The following is a 22,036-nucleotide window of genomic DNA, read 5'->3' as shown; positions in this document are numbered from 1 at the left end:
CCCTGAGTCAGTCCTTGCAACTAAATTTCTTCAACTTGATCTATGATTTCGTGTTGTGGGCTAGCCTGCGACGGATCGCTTTCTATCGACTTCATCTCATTATCTAGAAAGATGATCTAGAAATCGTCAGTACCTTGGGATCTGCATGCCTCAATGGTAGGTTTCTCGCCTTCGGCGACAGGTTGCATCATTGACCTTCGATCAAAGGATTTCGTGACATGTTCGACATCAACACATTTATTCACATCTCATGGATTGTACCGGGTACTTTGAGAGCCATTGACATCATTGGTGGTTTCTCTCACACTTGTTAACAGTTTACATCATTGACTAGTAATCAAGTGGTTTCTACCATGTTCGACTTCAACACATTTATTCGCATGAATAGAATCGTACTATTTCGAGAAGTAGAAATGAAGACCCTGGATCTAGTTTCCACAATCCAGGCTGCGAGGAATTTTGTATTCATTATATAATGGACTATTCATAAACAGATGGCTGCGCCCATACTGTGTCCACATGAGTATATACTTGTGATGTAGTACAAGATCATTCCTGTATCAGAGCAGTAGTTAGTTTTCTAAGTCAGTTTTGATCTGAGTATGGGAATGCCTACCTCAACGATGATATGATCTCATATATATATCTTGCATTGAATGTTTTTACAGGTTCCAACCGGGCTCTCCACAAGATGATCCTCGAAATGATAAAGTACTTCACTCTTCCTAAATGATAAATGAAATCCTCATCTACTACAGACTTCGCACTTTAGGGGGCAATCTGTTACACAAAAATATCATCACCATGATTATTTGCAGTCAGTATGGGTCTATCATCACTTGTACTGTCCTCCTAAGCAAGTCTCAGACCTCAGCTCTTCAAGTCAAGCTTTGAAAATGAGAGAAAGACATTGAAAATCAATGAAACTCTGGTTCCGTACTTTCTCTCACTGTTACCTGCGGTTCCGCACCTTCTGTTTACAAAAACTACGGACCTGCCTGCTCTGTCCCTAAATGTGTGGGTGCGGACCCCCGTGAAAGTCAAAAAGGCGCAAGTTTATTCTAAAAAACTCACTTTGGGTTAATTCTAGATGATTCTAGAAGGAATTTTGACGTGGATTTGCCGCTCTTAGGTGGTTCATGCATCCCAAAAGAGAAGGAGCTAATCCATTGATGAGAGGAGCTATCCCTTTGAAGGAGGGCTTTATCCCTTTGAAGGAGGACCTAGTAAATTCCCTCCATTGCACTATAAATTCAGGCATTGGGCTGGTTGCTGGGAGGTTAGAAGCTGAACATTTTTGAGGGTAAATGCTGGTGAAATTAAGACTTCCTAGTTGAGCTTAAGAGGAGAGATCACATACCTTTTTGGCTTCATTGGGAAGAGAGTGAAACTTGTCAAAGTAGAGGAGACTTCTTGCTGGACCTTGGGAGGAGCTTGTACAGCGTCAAGGCACAGTTTGTAAAGTTCTTCTTCTTTTGAATTAATACAATCAAACTCATTTTTCTCAACAAATGGTCTCATGTTATTTGTTTCATGAATTCCTTGACTTTCATGTTAAATATGTTTTATGACATTGGCTTTTCAGGTGCTATTTAATTTGTTTTCTTGTTTGTGTTTGCAGATTCGCGACAAGGGAGCTCATTTGGATCGAAGGAGCGAGGGCATCCACAAACTTGCGTTGGACCTAAGGTAGGCCTAAAACACTTGTTTGCCTTTGTTTATAAAAGCATATTTAGAGAAAGATAGTGTGTGATTGGTTTGCTTGTCATTAGGTCTTCTTTAGATCCTAGGAAGGTCTATCTTGTCCGCAAGATCGACCTATTCCGTGTGACATGATTGAAATCCTTACTACCACTGTTCTAAGCACAACCTTGTTTCCATACAATGGTGGCTTAGAACTTCCTTCCCTAGAGAAGGTCAGAGGGGCATTCCCCACAAATCTTGGCTGTTGTGGAAAGATAACCCTTGTTCCCCTTTTTAAGTCCATGTGTTCTTCTATGTAACAACATTTTCACCTACCTCAACAACCAAAGATGGCTTCCACATTCATACCATTTCCCCGACCTTAAGATTCAATATGTATACAAACTGATTTCCCTGTCACTAATTAGTGTCCATGTATATTTGACTAGCTGCATGAATCTTATTTCATACTCCTCCACTGTTCATTTCCCCTGTAATAGAGAATGGAAATCTCCTCATAGTATGCTGGTAGATACTTGTTCCTATATCTTTCCTCAAACAACTCCCGAGAGTGTTGGAAATACTGAGAGGGGGGGGTGAATCAGTATTTATTATTTTTTTTGTTCTAGTGATTGCCAGAAGCATATATAGATATGTATATGTATACACAGAACATAAAAATCAACAATTGGAATAAATGCTTTTATTAAAACTCAAGACAGTGCAATGAAATAAATACAATATAAGTATAAATCTGATTGTGAATGGTTGCCAAGCTCCAACTTGGACTTCAGTGAGGCTCCAACCTCCAGAGCACCAACTCTGTTTTTGCAGTGGTTCTGCACTTAGGAGCACCTACCCCCAATGACTTCAGTCCTGTTCAATTCTGAGGCTCCAACCTCTTGGGCTCCAACCCAACTTTGGTATACACTGGTGTGCTGCTGCACTCTATTCAGCTTCCGCTGCTTCTGCTGCCCCCTTTGCCTCTACTGCTTCCACTATCTCATACTCAGGTTATTCCACACAACAACAACCACACAGTTCTCTGTTTTTTTTTTGTTTTTATACATTCTCATTCCTTTGTCCATTCGTTTCCGCTAGCTCGCTGGCTCTTTGGCTTCCTCCTCGCTCACTTGAGCTTCGGCTTCCTCAACACTCGCTCGACCTTCTGGCTTCCCTTCTCCATTCGCTTTAGCTTCCTCTGCACTCGAATTAACCAATGCTTCACGGGACACGTTCAAGAGGAAGAGGGGCCAAATTACAATAGAAATGATGCTTATTGAAAAAATATCAGAGAGGTCCCTCTTTTTTTCAAGTTCACGAGTCGTGAACTGTTATTTGTTTGTAATATAGATGCCCGAGATCAATTCCAGAAATGAGGCATTTCAACATATATACACACACATATCTGTATCTATATATATATATATATATATATATATCTATATATATATATATATATATATATATATATATATATATATATATATATATATATATATCTAGATATATATATGACTTCTTTTATTCACAGATTTATTACTTCACGGAAACCATATGAACGAGGCTATAGCCATATAGAGGTCCCACATGCCACGTCATCCTTTTATCGCAATCGCCGCTTCCGGAGGTTCGCACATAACACAGTCGATTGCCGATGGCCGATTCCCCTGCTGGACGCGATATTATATAAACTGCAGTTGATATTCTCGTCGGGTCCGCAACCGTTCATCGCAATCGGGGTTTGCCCTTGGCCGAGGTCCAATGCGATATCGCTATCGGCGATCGCAAGTCGCATATGGTCAGGGCCTTACCTCCGCTCCGATTTCCCGATGCGATAATCGCTATTGGCGATCGCAAAGCGGCCACTTTGATAGACTATAACGCCCGCTTCCGAAGTGCCGATGCGATGTGCTGGACCCGATAGGATCCCAAATCTCCTGTGCATATATTTTCAAGTCCGGTTTCCGCTTGCGATAGTGTAACGACATATATACGTGAGTTTTGCCGCCAATAGTGTAAATACATATAGATACAAGTCTTTCTGCCTCTGTTTGCTTTAAATGCATATTTATATGGTTTTTGGCCTCCGATAGTATATTTGTATGCATATAACTCTTTTGTGGACTATACGGCTCCCGATGGCTCTGTCTTGGCATTGTTTGTTGTTAAATGCATCCATTGCTCCTCCGATGACTCTGTGTGCTCCTCTCGTCTCCATTGTGGCTCCTCTAGCTTGGTCTGCTCCTCTTGGCTCCATTTGCTCCTCTTGCTCCGTCTGCTCCTCTGGTGGCTCTGTCTCCTCCTCTTGAATATTGCCATATTGACATCAATGACAATCTGTGTCCAACAATCTCCCCCTTTTTTATTGATGGCAATATTCTTCTGCTCTCTCCCCCTTTGACATCAATGGAAAAGGAATGCATACGAACTCCCCCTGTCAAACTTCTCCCCCTGTCCTGCTGCGTCTTTATGAATGAACTTGAGTGATGATAAAGAAATAACCCCCATCTTTTGACGCAGATGTTCGAATGCTTCTTGAGGAAGAGGTTTTGTGAAAATATCAGCTATCTGGTCCTTAGTACTGATATATTCCAGGATGATATTTTGTTCAGCTACTTGCTCACAGAGGAAATGATACTTGATCGGTATGTGTTTGGTTCTTGAGTGCATCAGTGGATTTTTGCTGAGACTGATAGCAGTTGTGTTGTCACAATAAACGGTAATTGGTTGATCTGTACATATGTCGACATCTTTTAGAGCTTCCTTCATCCATAGTATCTGAGTACAACAGTCTGTTGTAGCAATATACTTGGCTTCGGCTGTGGATAATGATATGGATGACTGTTTTTTGCTGAGCCAGGATACCAAACAGTCTCCTAGGAAGAATGCATTTCCACTAGTACTTTTCCAATCATCTATACTTCCAGCCCAATCAACATCAGTGTATGCATTTATAGTCAGTGTTGAGTACTTTGGGTACCAAAGACCGAAATCAAAGGTTCCCTTCAGATATCTGAGAATTCTTTTTACAACTAATAAATGGGATTGTTTGGGAGCAGATTGAAATCTTCCCACCATTCCTACTGCTTGCATTATGTATGGTCGTGTAGCTGTTAAGTATAGAAGGGCTCCAATCATTGACCTGTAATGAGTTGCATATACTAGAGGGGAATCATCATCTTTGCTCAATTTTCAGTTTGTGGTCATAGGTGTGCTCACGGGTGCACAGTCCTCCATTCCATATTTTTTGAGCATGTCTCTTAGATATTTGGCTTGAGATATACACAATCCTGCTCTGGTTTGAGATACTTGAAGTCCAAGGAAGTGGGACAACTCTCCTATCATTGACATCTAAAACTCGTTTACCATGCTTTGAGAAAATTCATGGCTCATTTCATTATTATTACTAGCAAAAATTAGATCATCGACATAAACAAGAGCAACTAGTAACTTACCTTGATCTGTCTTTATGTATAGATTGCTTCCAGCCACTCGTTTTTTGAAGCCTTGTTGTTGTAGATAGTTATCCAGTCTTGCATACCAAGCTCTAGGAGCTTGTTTCAACCCATATAAAGCCTTTTTCAATTTACAGACTAAGTCCTTTCCTGCTGTTAGATCAAAACCTTCTAGCTGCTCCATGTAGACTTCCTCCTTGAGTTCCCCATTTAGAAATGCTGATTTCATGTCCATTTGATAGATTTTGAATCCTTTTGAGCAAGCAAATGCCAAGAACATCCTGATAGCTTCCATACGGGCCACTGGTGCAAATGTCTCTTCAAAGTCAACTCCTTCAATTTGTGAATAGCCTTTGCAGACAAGTCTTGCCTTGTTTCTGATAACCTGTCCTTCCTCATTCATTTTATTTTTGAACACCCATTTGGTTCCTATTATGTTTTTGTCCTTTGGACGAGGTACCAGCTCCCAAGTCTTGTTCTTCTCAATTTGGGACATTTCTTCTTCCATGGCTTTTACCCAATGAGGATCCTTACTTGCTTCTGCAAATGTTTCTGGTTCTGTCATAGATAGGAGGGCAATGACTTTTCTCTTGGGTGTGATTGATATCCTTCTTCGGGTCTGCACACCTTCATCTTTATCTCCAATGATCTGCTCTTCTGGATGATGTCTTTGGACATACTTCATCTTTGAAGGGGTATTAGGTGGTTCTCCTTCCTCCTCTTCTTCTTCTTCTTCCTCATCTATTTCTTCTTCTTTAGGTTCTTCTTCTTCAATGAGAGAGTCATCTTCATGTTCTTCAATTTCCCTTTCTGGAATATCTTCATCAACCTTTACATCAATGCTTTCCACTATTTTCTTTAGTCGATAATTGTAGCACTTGTAAGCCTTGCTCTGTGTAGAGTATCCAAGAAATATCCCTTCATCAACCCGAGAATCAAACTTTCCGGGTGAGCCATCATTTATTTTTATGAAGCACTTGCTTCCAAAGATCTTGAAGTACTTCACCGAAGCAGGTCTTCCTTTCCATAGCTCATAAGGGGTTTTTTCACAATTTGGTCTTAATTGAGTTCGATTCAGTGTATAGACAGCTGTCCCTACTGCTTCTCTCCAGAATTTAGGTTGTAAGTCTGCTGCTAATAACATTGTTCTTGCCATTTCTTGGACTGTTCGATTTCTTCTTTCAACTACCCCATTTTGCTGAGGTGTTCTGGCAGCCGAGAATTCCCTTTTAATTCCATGAATATTACAGAACTCACTAAACTCGTTTGATGTGAATTCTCCTCCTTTGTCTGTTCTGAGGCACTTAATTTTTGAATCTTTTTCATTTTCTACAAGGGCTTTTAGATTCTTAAAACACTCAAAAGTTTCAGATTTATACTTTATGAAATATATCCACATCATTCTAGTATAATCATCAACAAATAACACAAAGTACCTTTCTCCTTGGAGTGCTTGATTTCTAGTTGGCCCACACACATCAGCATGGATGATCTCCAAGGGCTTCGATGTACAATGTTCCTTTATCTTGTGGCTGGTTCTGGTTTGCTTTCCATGTTGACATGGACCACACACTGCTCGATTTGGTTTGAACAGCCTTGGGATGTCTTGTACAGCTTTGATCTTGTTGATATTGATCAGATTTTCAAAGCTTGTATGTCCAAGTCGCTTGTGCCACAACCAACTCTCATCTGTCTGACTCAAGTAGCATTTATTTTCATGAATCTGGTTCAGAATGTAAATGTTGTCTGGTGTTCTCACCCCTTTTGCCACAAGTTTCCCTGAGGCAGAGTTCCTTATTTCACAGTCTTTGGTGTTGAAAACAACCTTATGTCCTTGATCACAGATTTGGCTGACACTCAGAAGGTTGTGTTTGAGTCCGTCAACCAGCAGAGCATATTGAGCTTTTCCTTTTCCATTGATCAGAGTAACTGTTCCTTTTCCTACAATTCTGCTAGTTTCGCTTCCAAAGGACACATTCCCTTCCTTTTTGCTCAGTGAGACAAACTTCCTTTTGTCTCCTGTCATGTGTCTGGAGCACCCACTATCCATAAACCACTGGTTTCCATTATTTTGAGCAAATAGAGCCAGGCCGCATTTGTCCATGTTGGAGTTCTTGCTACTTGTCTTTCTTCCTTTGAGTGGGCAGTCTTGTTCATAGTGTCCATTATTGTAGCAGAAAGAGCAAATAAGATCAAATTTGGTCAAGGGATCAAATGAATTGAAGGTTTTGATTTGTCCCTGCCTTTTGGGGGCATATGAGTTGATTACTCGGTCCTTTAGCGTTGTCTTTTCACTTCTGCGAGCCATACAATGTCTGGCTTGATGACCGAAGTTTTTACAGTGAAAGCAGTGTCCAAGAAAGATAGTTTTGAAGCAACCACGGTTTGAGTCGATTTCCTTCCTGGGAATTACTCCTCCCTAGTTCTTTGGATTTGCGATGGGCCCTTGGTGGAGTACAGGTTTGTATTTGCTGTAATGTCCATGATTCGACTCCACATTCTTCTTTGGAGTAATTCTCTCTTCATTCTTGGGATCTGGGATGCACTTTTGATAACATACTTTTTCATCTTTTGGATTGTAGGAGAGTGCATCGGCATAGCTTTTTGCACTATTCTTAGTGCTTGAGGATTCTCCTTTGAAACCTATTCCAGACTTGTCATGTTGAGGTTTTTGATTTTTCAGAATAGTCTCAAGTATTTGAGAGCTTTTACAGCCCTTTTTAATTTGCTCCAGCTCCTTTCTTAGAGACACTATTTCGGCCTCACGTTCCTCACAAGTCTCTTCTTTTTCTTTAAGCCTTGCTTCCAAGAGATCTTCTCTCCTTCTTATTTCCTCGTTTTCCACTTTGAGAGAAATGATTTTGTTCCATAGTTTCTCATTTTCTTCAATGGCACTTATTAACAGTTCATCTACATTTCCTTCCAGCCCTGAGTCATCATCATTTGCGAGTGCCATGAATAATGCTTCTTGGCTTTCATCATGATCACTTTCCTCATCTGATTTCTTTTTGATGACCATAAACTCATCCTCATCAGACTCATCTTGCTTGGAGAAGAAGTTTTTCTTATTGAACCCTTTCTTTTTGTGTGCCATTCTTTTAGAATTTCCTTCATCATCACTGTCATGTTTATGAGGACATTTTGCTGCATAATGTCCTATTTTACCACATTTAAAACAGATAAGAGGATACTTGCCTTTAAGCTTAGATCCTCTCTTCAGCTTTCATACAAATTGGGCCAATTCGGATTCCACATCTGACTCATCACTACAGTCATTCCTTTCTTTCCCTTTCTTTGACTTTGAGGCCTTGAATGCTACATCTTTGGAGCTTGGGCCACCTTTCCTCATTTCATAGGCAGTGATAATTCCATGGAGTTCATCCATTTTGAGGGTATCTAGATCCTTTGCTTCTTCTATAGTGCTTATTTTGGAGTCAAATCTATCTGGAAGAGACCTTAATACCTTTTGAACAATGGTACTTTCTTCCACTTTTTCGTCCAATCCTTTCAGGGAATTTACCACTTCAGCTACTCGGAGGAGGTATGCTGCAATATCTTCTTCATCTTCCATCCTCAAACTTTCAAATTGTCTTCTGTGAGTTTGAAGCTTTGCCTTTTTTACTTTTGAGTCTCCATCGTACAAGCCAACTAGCTTCTCCCACATTTCTTTGGCAGAGGTACAGTGCATGATTTTTGTAAACTCGAAATCAGTGATTCCACTAGTGATGGAGTTCATGGCCTTTGCATTTGCGATGTAGGATTTCCTGTCGTCTTGGTCTGTTGGAAGAGTGGAAGTCGTTTGGTATTCATTTTGACAAAAATTCCAAACTTCAGGTCCAAGGGACATTAAGTAGTAGGTCATTCTTTTCTTCCAGAAACCAAAGTTAGTGCCATCGAACAAAGGAGGTTTTCCTGATGCTTCGTGATTTCTCATCATGGTTGCGGATCCTTCTTCAAGCTGTTAGGCTAGTATGAAGAACTTGGCTCTGATACCAATTGTTGGAAATACTGAGAGGGGGGTGAATCAGTATTTCTTATTATTTTTGTTCTAGTGATTGCCAGAAGCATATATAGATATGTATATGTATACACAGAACATAAAAATAAAAAATTGGAATAAATGCTTTTATTAAGACTCAAGACAGTGCAATGAAATAAATACAATATAAGTATAAATCTGATTGTGAATGGTTGCCAAGCTCCAACTTGGACTTCAGTGAGGCTCCAACCTCCAGAGCACCAACTCTGTTTTTGCAGTGGTTCTGCACTTAGGAGCACCTACCCCCAATGACTTCAGTCCTGTTCAATTCTGAGGCTCCAACCTCTTGGGCTCCAACCCAACTTTGGTATACACTGGTGTGCTGCTGCACTCTATTTAGCTTTCGCTGCTTCTACAGCTTCTGCTGCCCCCTTTGCCTCTACTGCTTCCACTATATCATACTCAGGTTTTTCCACACAACAACAACCACGCAGTTCTCTGTTTTTTTTTTGTTTTTATACATTCTCATTCCTTTGTCCATTCGTTTTCACTAGCTCGCTGGCTCTTTGGCTTCCTCCTCGCTCGCTTGAGCTTCGGCTTCCTCAACACTCGCTCGACCTTCTGGCTTCCCTTCTCCATTCGCTTTAGCTTCCTCTACGCTCGAATTAACCAATGCTTCACGGGACACGTTCAAGAGGAAGAGGGGCTGAATTACAATAGAAATGATGCTTATTGAAAAAATATCAGAGAGGTCCCTCTTTTTTTCAAGTTCACGAGTCGTGAACTGTTATTTGTTTGTAATATAGATGCCCGAGATCAATTCCAGAAATGAGGCGTTTCAACATATATATATATATATATATATATATATATATATATATATATATCTATATATATATATATATCTATATATATATATATATATATATATATATATATATATATATATATATATATATATATATGACTTCTTTTATTCACAGATTTATTACTTCACGGAAACCATATGAACGAGGCTATAGCCATATAGAGGTCCCACATGCCACGTCATCCTTTTATCACAATCGCCGCTTCCGGAGGTTCGCACATAACACAGTCGATTGCTGATGGCCGATTCCCCTGCTGGACGCGATATTATATAAACTGCAGTTGATATTCTTGTCGGGTCTGCAACCGTTCATCACAATTGGGGTTTGCCCTTGGCCGAGGTCCAATGCGATATCGCTATCGGCGATCACAAGTCGCATATGGTCAGGGCCTTACCTCCGCTCCGATCTCCTGATGTGATAATCGCTATCGGCGATCGCAAAGGGGCCACTTTGACAGATTGTAACGCCCACTTCCAAAGTGCCGATGTGATGTGCCGGACCCGATAGGATCCCAAATCTCCTGTGCATATATTTTCAAGTCTGGTTTCCGCCTGCGATAGTGTAACGACATATATACGTGAGTTTTGCCGCTGATAGTGTAAATACATATAGATACAAGTCTTTCTGCCTCTGTTTGCGTTAAATGCATATTTATATGGTTTTTGGCCTCCGATAGTATATTTGTATGCATATAACTCTTTTGTGGACTATACGGCTCCCGATGGCTCTGTCTTGGCATTGTTTGATGTTAAATGCATCCATTGCTCCTCCGATGACTCTGTGTGCTCCTCTCATCTCCATTGTGGCTCCTCTGGCTTGGTCTGCTCCTCTTGGCTCCCTTTGCTCCTCTTGCTCCATCTGCTCCTTTGGTGGCTCTGTCTCCTCCTCTTGAATATTGCCATATTGACATCAATGACAATCTGTGTCCAACAGAGAGATGGTGTCTGGAGTGAGGTGTAACTGCCTTTCCAAGTTACCATACTCGTTTAAGGCATTGTCCCTTAGTTGAAAAATCTATTTTAGCCTTAGAGTTAGATACATAATCCATTGATGCAAAACACATTGTATTTCCTTCTAACCCTGCCTACACATGTTCACTTGCACGACCCCCGAAAAACTTTGGGAGCTTGCTGTTTTGAAGCTCTCAGGTTATGTACCCGGGTCAAGGTCCTTGTTCTAAGTTCCTTGACCCTTCAGAATTTCCAACCTTAGATGTAGGGGGCTCCACCTCCACCTCAATTGCTTAGTGCCCCTTTAAATTTCATTTATTGCTTCAAGGAAGCACAAGATGAGGGATAGCTCATTTGATGGCATTGGTGGTTTCGGTGGAGGTTGTCGTTGCAATGACACTCCTAGGCCCTGATTTCCTTGTGTCCTTACCATTTTGAATCACACAAAATGTTTATTAGCAATGTTTAGCACATATCTAGCTCTTAGTTAACTCACCCACAGATACATAGGGGTAGTTGTAAGTTTTCTTTTTATACACGCTTGTAAACAAGTGTTACTGTTACTAGGTGTGTGAGCCTTAGGTAACTAATAAAATTTCTCTCATTGCTAGCTAGATTAGCACTACAATGTATCTGCCAATTACCCTTGGTTGTCTTCCCAGCGAGTCAAATATCCCCCTTCTAAACTATTTAATTAATATCACACCTGTATTAGTTGTATAAGATCAATTGAATTTTTAATTTAATCAACATTAATTAATTATCCCAATATGTTTATAATATTATTTAAGTCTCTAACTTAATTAAATGATTAACTAATTAAGCTAATTAGTTATTAATTATTATTATTTTAAACTTAATAATTATAGCTTTGATGTTAATTAATAAAAAATACCAAACATTAAAATTATATATGATTTTTTTAATGAACTAATAAAATTTAAAAATGGAAAGGGGTTATGGTAAAAATAAAATAAAGAATAATAAAAAATTAAAGAAAGCAAAATACAAGAAAAGAAGGGTTGAATATTAAAGCCCTTATATATGGAAGCGAAAAGTAAAGTGCTGTCTTGCGAGAGGCCCATGTGCCTCACCCTCTCTTCCTCGAACTGATATCCTACATGGGCCAAAACCATACTCTTATGTCTTATTCCCAATTCGGCCATACCAGACTTCTTTTCTGGCAATGGAGGACGATGTAACAGTACATTATCGACAAGCACTGTTATGTACTTGGTCCATTTCAATTTACTGGAAACTATAACTATGGAGAAGCAATGTTGTGATTTTGCAATAGGTGGATCAATGAATATCAATTATAAGCCTATGGAGCGATGTAAAGGATGAAAGGAAGTCCACAAAAAGGGAATGTCTTCAATGCAATAATTGTCCTAGAACAAGGGCAATGAAGGAGTTTTAAATCTGTCCAATCTAACTCATCTTCAAAAATTTAACGTAGAGATGGATCTAGGTTGTCCTAAGTGGAAGTAAGCAAGGGAAGCATGTTTTAGTGGCTTCTGGGTATGTTTCTCTAGAACACGTTCAAGCTGGCAGAATCAATCAAAATAATATTAATCTCTTTCTCACTCACCCTTTTTATTTGTGGTTGAATGATTTCAATATGAATTTTGTAGCATGCTGATATCATTGGCTATTGATAGCATGTGGGAATATTTATGGTGGACACATCAAAATCAAACAACCGTCATCTCCCAGCAAGAAACACGTAGCAAGCTGGGAAAGGCACAATCAAACAAGCCTCCCTCGAAAATATCAATAGGGATTGGCTAAAAGAAAATATCAGCAAGCGTCCATAGAAAAGGTTTGTAATTTGGGAACATTTCCACGGGATGAGTCTTCCATGGAACACTCAATCTGGTGTAGAAGCCAAAAAGGTGGAATCAAAACAACTTCGAGTAGTAGGTATAAAATTTCCCATGCCTCCATTCACACCTTACATGGCCAAGCTACCTTGACATAGAGGTCCCAGAGCATTTCTTTCACAATTGTTTCCTTGTTATGGTAACTATTGTGGGCCAAATTGGTCAAGTGGGAAGGACCGAGGTGGTCTTCTTTGGGACAAGAAACCAATTGATTGGTTGGACTATTGTTGTTATTGCCATGATATCGGTTATGATACACATGATCAAGTTGAGATGTTGAAAGAAAATATTGCTTTCCTTGAATGCTTGGAGAAAACTCAGATGAAGACAAAAGGAAATCCTCTCATTGCTAAAGCTGAACATCCTTATACCTTATCTGAAACATCTTTTGAAGCCAATGAAAGCGCTGAAATATTTGGCTAGTAAAATTAGTGGCTTGAATAGCAGAAACATCGTTGTACAGTATCTCCTTAGCAGTGCATTCTGATGTCTTATGATGCAGCATTTGTAGAAGAATCACTCTTAAGAAAGCTATCTCTTCGTATTTTATGTTGAAAAGTTTTGAATAATGTAAAGGTCAGAGGATTTTTGTCAAGTAAGCTATTTCTTTGGGTTGTGTATTGTATTTATTGGAGCATCATTCGAAGTGCTAGTTAATGACCCCTCTCTTTGTACTGAATGCAAGTGAAATAGAAGAGAAAGAAGGGAGGATATCTCCTAGAGAGATCCTCTCCTAATTAGACGTCAAGAAGGATAACAAGGTCCACAGATCGAGTTTCAATTGCATTACTATTGCCTATGTGCAACCCGAATGACCCTTTCCTCTCTAGTCAAGCATCCACAGCCTCTCCCCTCAAACAAATCCCCACTCGCATGACACACCTCTGTACCTCGGTCACCCCCTAGCTGATGGCAGGCCTTGCTTAGATTGAACATGTGTCTTACAATGATCACAGGCCCAAAGAGGCCCCTCTGCCAGGCCTGCCTTGATTGCTTCTCAACAGTCAAATTGTCTTCATAGGCATGCCTTTGGTTCCAACTGTCATAGAGATTATTATTATTTTAATCATTGGATCCAAGACAACCATCTTATGTGGACATCAACTCCACTGGAACATCAAGTGAGAATGGTGAGATGGTTGCCTTGGAAACTGAAGGTTTTTCATTTATGATACAATGACGTAGATGAAAAATGAGATCCACACAGTGGCGTTTGGAGCAGCTGTTGGCTAGGTTTGCTTGCTGCTGGCTATAGGAAAGAAGGGGACGCGGTGTATGTTGCCTTGTGCCCAATTTATGCTTCAATGGCCACATTTACCATCAACTAGACAAATGCCAATAATTGATGTTCACATTAGACTAAGGATGTTAGTACTATTCTTGTAATAGGTATTTCATTTACTTATTTTGCAGTTGTTTCAACAAAATAACTAGCATTTCGGTTTTTTCTTTTTCTTTTAATAAACAGTTGCATGACTGAGCCAACAACTATGTTTCTTGTAGAGTTGACCTAGTTTTGCTGAGTCGACCCATATTAATTTTCTTGAAACTATGCAACCACTTAGATGAATTTACTGAAAAATCAAGGCAACTAAAAAAATGAAACCAAGTTTAACTTTCACCAAGATACAGAGTTTCTTAACATTCAACATGCAGCGGAAAATAATTGAAATAAAAGCCCATGCACACATAAATTCAACACCCATGTTTTACCTAGGAAACTCAAATGGGAAAACCTGCTTTCTGTGTTTTGGTCTTCTTATTGATTGTTCTTTGAGCAAATAAATCTTTTGCAATTCAGTGTGCTGCTACTGCAGCCAAAAATAGCCTCTGAGAAAGTTCTCAGTTTCTTCTCACTAACATCAACTCCAAAAGTTGTTCTTAGCCTGTCACTGCTCTTGGCCCTGACTCTTGATCTCAGCCCTCACACAATCGTTTCCTGCTGAACCTAGTCTCGACTTGCTCTTTGAATTCTTGATCATCGCTCCTCAATCAATGTGCTATACCATCAACAAAGAATCATCAAATCTTTGTGCCTTCGTCCTTCTCTACCTTAATATATTTTTGATGCATGAAAGAGGCCAAGTCAAATGGTTGTTCACACTAGTGCAACGAGTTGCTTTTTCCAGTTAACTAGAGCAAGTCCCAATTACACCTAGACTGGCTCTCAGTTAACTAGCTCGAGTTGCTCCTTGATTTTCTCTAGTTGTGAACCAAGTTAACTGAGGACTTAACTTGTCCCATCTTCACTTGTCTCTGAAGTCTTAACTCGTCCTAACTGAACTTGTCTTGTCCCACTCATCCTGTAGTTTAACTAAAGAAGACTCCAACGCACTGAAGCTCCAACACTACGCATGCAGTTTACTGATGACCATTCCAGTGAACTGAAAATCAACTCATCACAACTGAAGTCTATCTCATGATCTCGCATGTATGCTAAAGAAAGACAGATCGAAGTCTTCACTGGCTAAGGCACAAGCCAGAAGACCTTACTTCACTACATTTTCAACACTCCCTCTTAGCAAGGAAGGGATTCTGTACAACTCCCAACTTTTAAAGAATCTGTGGAAAAACCTGTTATTAGTTTTTTGGAAAACCAACGTTTCAGACTAGCTTAGTGAGTCCATCATCAGGGCAATGTGATCTGCATTTTGAGAAGAGAAAGCGTGAAAGTATGGAGCAATTAATAGTTAGATTAATTATTTATCTCTTGAAATTCTCAGCTTCTCAAAATTTAGAGCATTGTTCATTATGTCGCTTCCATGGTGGGAATTAATGGTGTTAAAGAGAGAGTCCATACAAGTTGGTAGAATTTTAAAGTATCTATGGAAAAACCTGTTATCAGTTTTTTGGAAAACCAACGTTTCAGACTAGCTTAGTGAGTCCATCATCAGGGTGTGATCTGCCTTTTGAGAAGAGAGAGCGTGAAAGCATGGAGCAATTAATAGATTTAGCTCTTGAAATTCTCAGCTTCTCAAAATTTAGAGCATTGTTCATTATGTCCCTTCCATGGTGGGACTTAATGGTGTTAAAGAGAGAGTCCATACAGGTTGGTAGAGTTTTAAAGAATCTGTGGAAAAATCTGTTATCAGTTTTTTGGAAAACCAACGTTTCGGACTAGCTTAGTGAGTCCATCATCAGGGCAATGTGATCTGCATTTTGAGAAGAGAGGGCGTGAAAGTATGGAGCAATTAACAGTTAGATAAATTATTTAGCTCTTGAAATTCTCAGCTTCTCAAAATATAGATCATTTTTCATTATGTCCCTTCCATGGTGGGACTTAATGGTGTTAAAGAGAGATTCCATACAGGTTGGTAGAGTTTTAAAGAATCTATGGAAAAACCTGTTATCAGTTTTTTGGAAAACCAACGTTTTGGACTAGTTTAGTGAGTCCATCATCAGGGCAATGTGATCTGCATTTTGAGAAGAGAGAGCGTGAAAGTATGGAACAACTAATAGATTTAGCTCTTGAAATTCTCAGCTTCTCAAAATTTAGAGCATTGTTCATTATGTCCCTTCCATGGTGGGACTTAATGGTGTTAAAGAGAGAGTCCATATAGGTTGGTAGAATTTTAAAGTATCTGTGGAAAAAACCTATTATCAGTTTTTTGGAAAACCAATGTTACGGACTAGCTTAGTGAGTCCATCATCAGGGTGTGATCTGCCTTTTGAGAAGAGAGAGCGTGAAAGCATGGAGCAATTAATAGATTTAGCTCTTGAAATTCTCAGCTTCTCAAAATTTAGAGCATTGTTCATTATGTCCCTTCCATGGTGGGACTTAATGGTGTTAAAGAGAGAGTCCATACAGATTGGTAGAGTTTTAAAGAATCGGTGGAAAAACCTGTTATCAGTTTTTGGGAAAACCAACGTTTCAGACTAGCTTAGTGAGTCCATCATTAGGGCAATGTGATCTTCATTTTGAGAAGAGAGAGCGTGAAAGTATGGAGCAATTAATAGTTAGATAAATTATTTAGCTCTTGAAATACTCAGCTTCTCAAAATTTAGAGCATTGTTCATTATGTCCCTTCCATGGTGGGACTTAATGGTGTTAAAGAGAGAGTCCATACAGATTCGTAGAATTTTAAAGAATCTGTGGAAAAACCTATTATCATTTTTTTGGAAAACCAATGTTTCGGACTAGCTTAGTGAGTCCATCATCAAGGCAATGTGATCTGCATTTTGAGAAGAGAGAGCATGAAAGTATGGAGCAATTAATAGTTAGATAAATTATTTAGGTCTTGAAATTCTCAGCTTCTCAAAATTTAGAGCATTGTTCATTATGTCCCTTCCATGGTGGGACTTAATGGTGTTAAAGAGAGAGTCCATACAGGTTGGTAGAGTTTTAAAGAATCTGTGGAAAAACTGTTGGACACAGATTGTCATTGATGTCAATATGGCAATATTCAAGGAAGGAGACAGAGCCAAAGAAGAGGAGAAAACAGCCATTGGAGCAACAAAGCAAGCATAACAGAGCCACCAGAGGAGCAAATGGAGATGAGGGGAGCAGACAGAGCTAAAGAAGAGGAGAAGACGGAGCCAAGAAGAACCGAGAGGAAGAATTAAAGGAGCCACATAGAACCTCTAGAAAGGAAACAACGGAGCAATATATAAACAGAGTTAAAGGAGCGGAGCAATAAACACTATCGGAGGCGGAGCAGTATATAATATCGGAGACATCATATCGGCGGGTTCTATTAAGTGTCACCCCCGAAACCTTCGATTGCAATAATGTACACGGACCCGATGCGGAATTGTGTTATGGTTGAATTTTTTATCGCATCCGCCCATCGCAACAATACACAAAGGAATTACACTGTCCCGAGCGCCAATTGCGATATATACACATGGACCGGAAGGGTATATCAACTACTGCTTAATATCATATCGCATCCACAACGATCGCAAGTCCTAAAGGGATGGCGCTATAATCTGCCGATTGCGATAGAGGTATGGACCCGATGGACTCATTAAAAACAGTTCATATATAATATCGCGTCTAGTGGGGGAATCAGCCATCGGCGATATCATGAGGCTGATGTATAAAGGACCCCTGAAAGCCTCATCTCACCGATTGCGATTGCGACTGCCGATTGCGATGGAGCTATGGACTCGATACAGGAATAGAAGCGGGTAAACTAAATTTGAAATCCACCGTTAGTGTTTCTCGCCTGTTTTTCATATATTTTCCTGTGTAACCATGTTTTTTCTTGCGGGGTGGTTTTAAGCCGAAAGGCTTACGATGGCTGTGTCCGATGGTTTTAGAAGGCTGAACGTCAGGTAAATGGGGTGATTCATGGCGAAATCGATTGCGATTGGACGTGGCTATCCGTTAAATGAAGCTGAACTCTAGGTATGCCCGTAATCATTGTTAAAGGAGCGTTGTTACAGTGGTAACCAGTAAGATGTGTTCTCCGTGGATTATTTGGCACTCTCTTATGAATTAACGTGTCCTGTGAGCACAATGAGACAGAGGAAGCTACAACGACAGACAAGCCAGTGGTGAGGAAGCTGAAGCAGGCGAGGAGGAAGCCAAAGAGCCAGCGAGTAAGTGGAAACGAATGGACAAAGGCATGAGAATGTATAAAATAGTAAAAACAGAGAACTGTTGGTGTTGTTGTTGTGGTGAAGAACCAGAGCGTGAGGTAGCAGAAGCAGCAGAGGCAGAAGAGGCAGCAGAAGCAGCGGAGGCTGTAGAAGCAGCAGAGGCAGGAGAGTAGGAGTGAGAGAACCTCAGCTGAATAGAGTGTAGCAGCATACTAGTTTATACCAAGGTTGGGTTGGAGCCTCAGAACTGAACAAGACTAAAGTCATTAGGGGTAGGTGCTCCTAAGTGCAGAACCACTGCAAAATAGAGTTGGTGCTCTGGAGGTTGGAGCCTCACTGAAGTCCAAGTTGGAGCTTGGCAACTACTCACAGTCAGATATACTTATATTGTATTTATTTCATTGCACTATCTTGAGTTTTAATAAAAGCATTTATTCCAGCTGTTGATTTCTATGTTCTGTGTATACATATACATATCTATATATGCTTTTGGCAATCACTAGAACAAAAAATAATAAATACTGATTCACCCCCCCTCTCAGTGTTTCCAACAATTGGTATCAGAGCAGGCTTCTTCATACTAGCCTAACAGCTTGAAGAAGGATCCGCAGCCATGATGAGAAATCACGAAGCATCAGGAAGACCTCATTTGTTCGATGGCACTAACTTTGGTTTCTGGAAGAAAAGAATGACCTACTACTTAATGTCCCTTGGACCTGAAGTCTGGCATTTTGTTCAAAATGAATACCAAACGACTTCCACTCTTCCAACGGACCCATATGATAGGAAAGCCTACATCGCAAATGCAAAGGCCATGAACTCCATCACTAGTGGAATCACTGATTCCGAGTTTACAAAAATCACGCACTGTACCTTTGCCAAAGAAATGTGGGAGAAGCTAGTTGGCTTGTACGATGGAGACTCAAAAGTAAAAAAGGCAAAGCTTCAAACTCACAGAAGACAATTTGAAAGTTTGAGGATGGAAGATGAAGAAGATATTGCAGCATACCTCCTCCAAGTAGCTGAAGTGGTAAATTCTCTGAAGGGATTGGAAGAAAAAGTTGAAGAAAGTACCATTGTTCAAAAGGTATTAAGGTATCTTCCAGACAGATTTGACTCCAAAATAAGTGCTATTGAAAAAGCAAAGGATCTAGATACCCTCAAAATGGATGAACTCCATGGAATTCTCACTGCCTATGAAATGAGGAAAGGTGGCCCAAGCTCCAAAGATGCAGCATTCAAGGCCTCAAAGTCAAAGAAGGGGAAAGAAAGGAATGACTGTAGTGATGAGTCAGATGTGGAATCCGAATTGGCTCAATCTGTACGAAAGCTGAAGAGAGGATCTAAGCTTAAAGGCAAGTATCCTCTTATCTATTTTAAATGTGGTAAAATAGGTCATTATGCAGCAAGATGTCCTCATAAACATGATAGTGATGATGAAGGAAATTCTAAAAGAATGGCACACAAAAAGAAAGGGTTCAATAAGAAAAACTTCCTCTCCAAGCAAGATGAGTCTGATGAGGATGAGTTTATGGTCATCATAAAGAAATCAGATGAGGAAAGTGATCATGATGAAAGCCAAGAAACATTATTCATGGCACTCACAGATGATGATGACTCAGGGCTGGAAGGAAATGTAGATGAACTGTTAATAAGCGCCATTGAAGAAAATGAGGATCTACAGAACAAAATCATTTCTCTCAAAGTGGAAAATGAGGAAATAAGAAGGAGAGAAGATCTATTGGAAGCAAAGCTTAAAGAAAAAGAAGAGACTTGTGAAGAACGTGAGGCCGAAATAGTGTCTCTGAGAAAGGAGTTGGAGCAAATTAAAAAGGGCTATAAAAGCTCTCAAATACTTGAGACTATTCTGAAAAATCAAAAACCTCAACATGACAAGTCTGGAATAGGTTTCAAAGGAGAATCCTCAAGCACTAAGAATAGTGTGAAAAGCTATGTCGATGCACTTTCCTACAATCCAAAAGATGAAAAAGTATGTTATCAAAAGTGCATCCTAGATCCCCAGAATGAAGAGAGAATTACTCCAAAGAAGAATGTGGAGTCGAATCATGGACACTACAGCAAATACAAACCTGTACTCCACCAAGGGTCCATCACAAATCCAAAGAACAAGGGAGGAGTAATTCCCAGGAAGGAAATCGACTCAAATCGTGGTTGCTTCAACAAGTACAAAACCATATTTCTTGGACACTGCTTTCACTGTAAAAACTTCGGTCATCAAGCCAGAGATTGTATGGCTCGTAGAAGTGAAAAGACAAAGCCAAAGGATCGAATAATCAACTCATATGACCCCAAAAGGCAGGGACAAATCAAAACCTTCAATTCATTTGATCCCTTGACCAAATTTGATCTGATTTGCTCTTTCTGCTACAAAAATGGACACTACGAACAAGACTGCCCACTCAAAGGAAGAAAGACGAGTAGCAAGAACTCCAACATGGACAAATGCGGCCTGGCTCTATATGCTCAAAATAATGGAAACTAGTGGTTTGTAGATAGTGGGTGCTCCAGACACATGATAGGAGATAGAAGGAAGTTTGTCTCACTGAGCAAAAAGGAAGGGAATGTGTCCTTTGGAAGCGGATCTGGCAGAATTGTAGGAAAAGGAACAGTTACTCTGATCAATGGAAAAGGAAAAGCTCAAGATGCTCTGCTAGTTGACGGACTCAAACAAAACCTCCTGAGTGTCAGCCAAATCTGTGATCAAGGACATAAGGTTGTTTTCAGCACCAAAGACTGTGAAATAAGGAACTCTGCCTCAGGGAAACTTGTGGCAAAAGGGGTGAGAACACCAGACAACATTTACATTCTGAACAAGATTTAGGAAAATAAATGCTACTTGAGTTAGACAGATGAGAGTTGGCTGTGGCACAAGCGACTTGGACATACAAGCTTCGAAAATCTGATCAATATCAGCAAGATCAAAGCTGTACGAGACATCCCAAGGCTGTTCAAACCAAATCAAGCAGTATGTGGTCCATGTCAACATGGAAAGCAGACCAGAATCAACCACAAGACAAAGGAGCTCTCTACATCGAAGCCCTTGGAGATCATCCATGCTGATGTGTGTGGGCCAACTAGAAATCAAGCACTCCAAGGAGAAAGGTACTTTGTGCTATTTGTTGATGATTATAATAGAATGATGTGGATATATTTCATAAAGTATAAATCTGAAACTTTTGAGTGTTTTAAGAATCTAAAATCCCTTGTAGAAAATGAAAAATATTTAAAAATTAAGTGCCTCAGAACAGACAGAGGAGGAGAGTTCACATCAAACGAGTTTAGTGAGTTCTGTAATATTCATGGAATTAAAAGGGAATTCCCGGCTACCAGAACACCTCAGCAAAATGGGGTAGTTGAAAGAAGAAATCGAACAGTCCAAGAAATGGCAAGAACAATGTTATTAGCAGCAGACTTATAGCCTAGATTCTGGAGAGAAGCAGTAGGGTCAGCTATCTATACATTAAATCGAACTCAGTTAAGAACAAATTGTGGAAAAACTCCTTATGAGCTATGGAAAGGAAGATGTGCTTCGGTGAAGTACTTCAAGATCTTTGGAAGCAAGTGCTTTGTAAAAATAAATGATGGCTCACCCGGAAAGTTTGATTCTCGGGTTGATGAAGGGATATTTCTTGGATACTCCACACAGAGT

The 22,036-nt window shown here is 39.9% G+C and overlaps 1 pseudogene; it reads left to right on the top strand.

Annotated features, from left to right (window-relative positions):
* The window catches only part of LOC149186471 (ATP-dependent Clp protease proteolytic subunit-related protein 3, chloroplastic pseudogene), a 62,208-nt pseudogene extending 48,000 nt beyond the window's left edge, over nt 1-14,208 (top strand).
* The last annotated feature ends 7,828 nt before the right edge of the window (nt 14,209-22,036 follow it).

Source organism: Pinus tabuliformis, chromosome 3_1, assembly GCF_031772625.1.
Source record: "Pinus tabuliformis cultivar Carrire ecotype Pingquan chromosome 3_1, CPIR1, whole genome shotgun sequence".
Lineage (NCBI taxonomy): Eukaryota > Viridiplantae > Streptophyta > Pinopsida > Pinales > Pinaceae > Pinus > Pinus tabuliformis.
The sequence above is the reverse complement of the archived record's forward strand: the minus strand, read 5'-3'. Positions and strand labels throughout refer to the sequence as shown.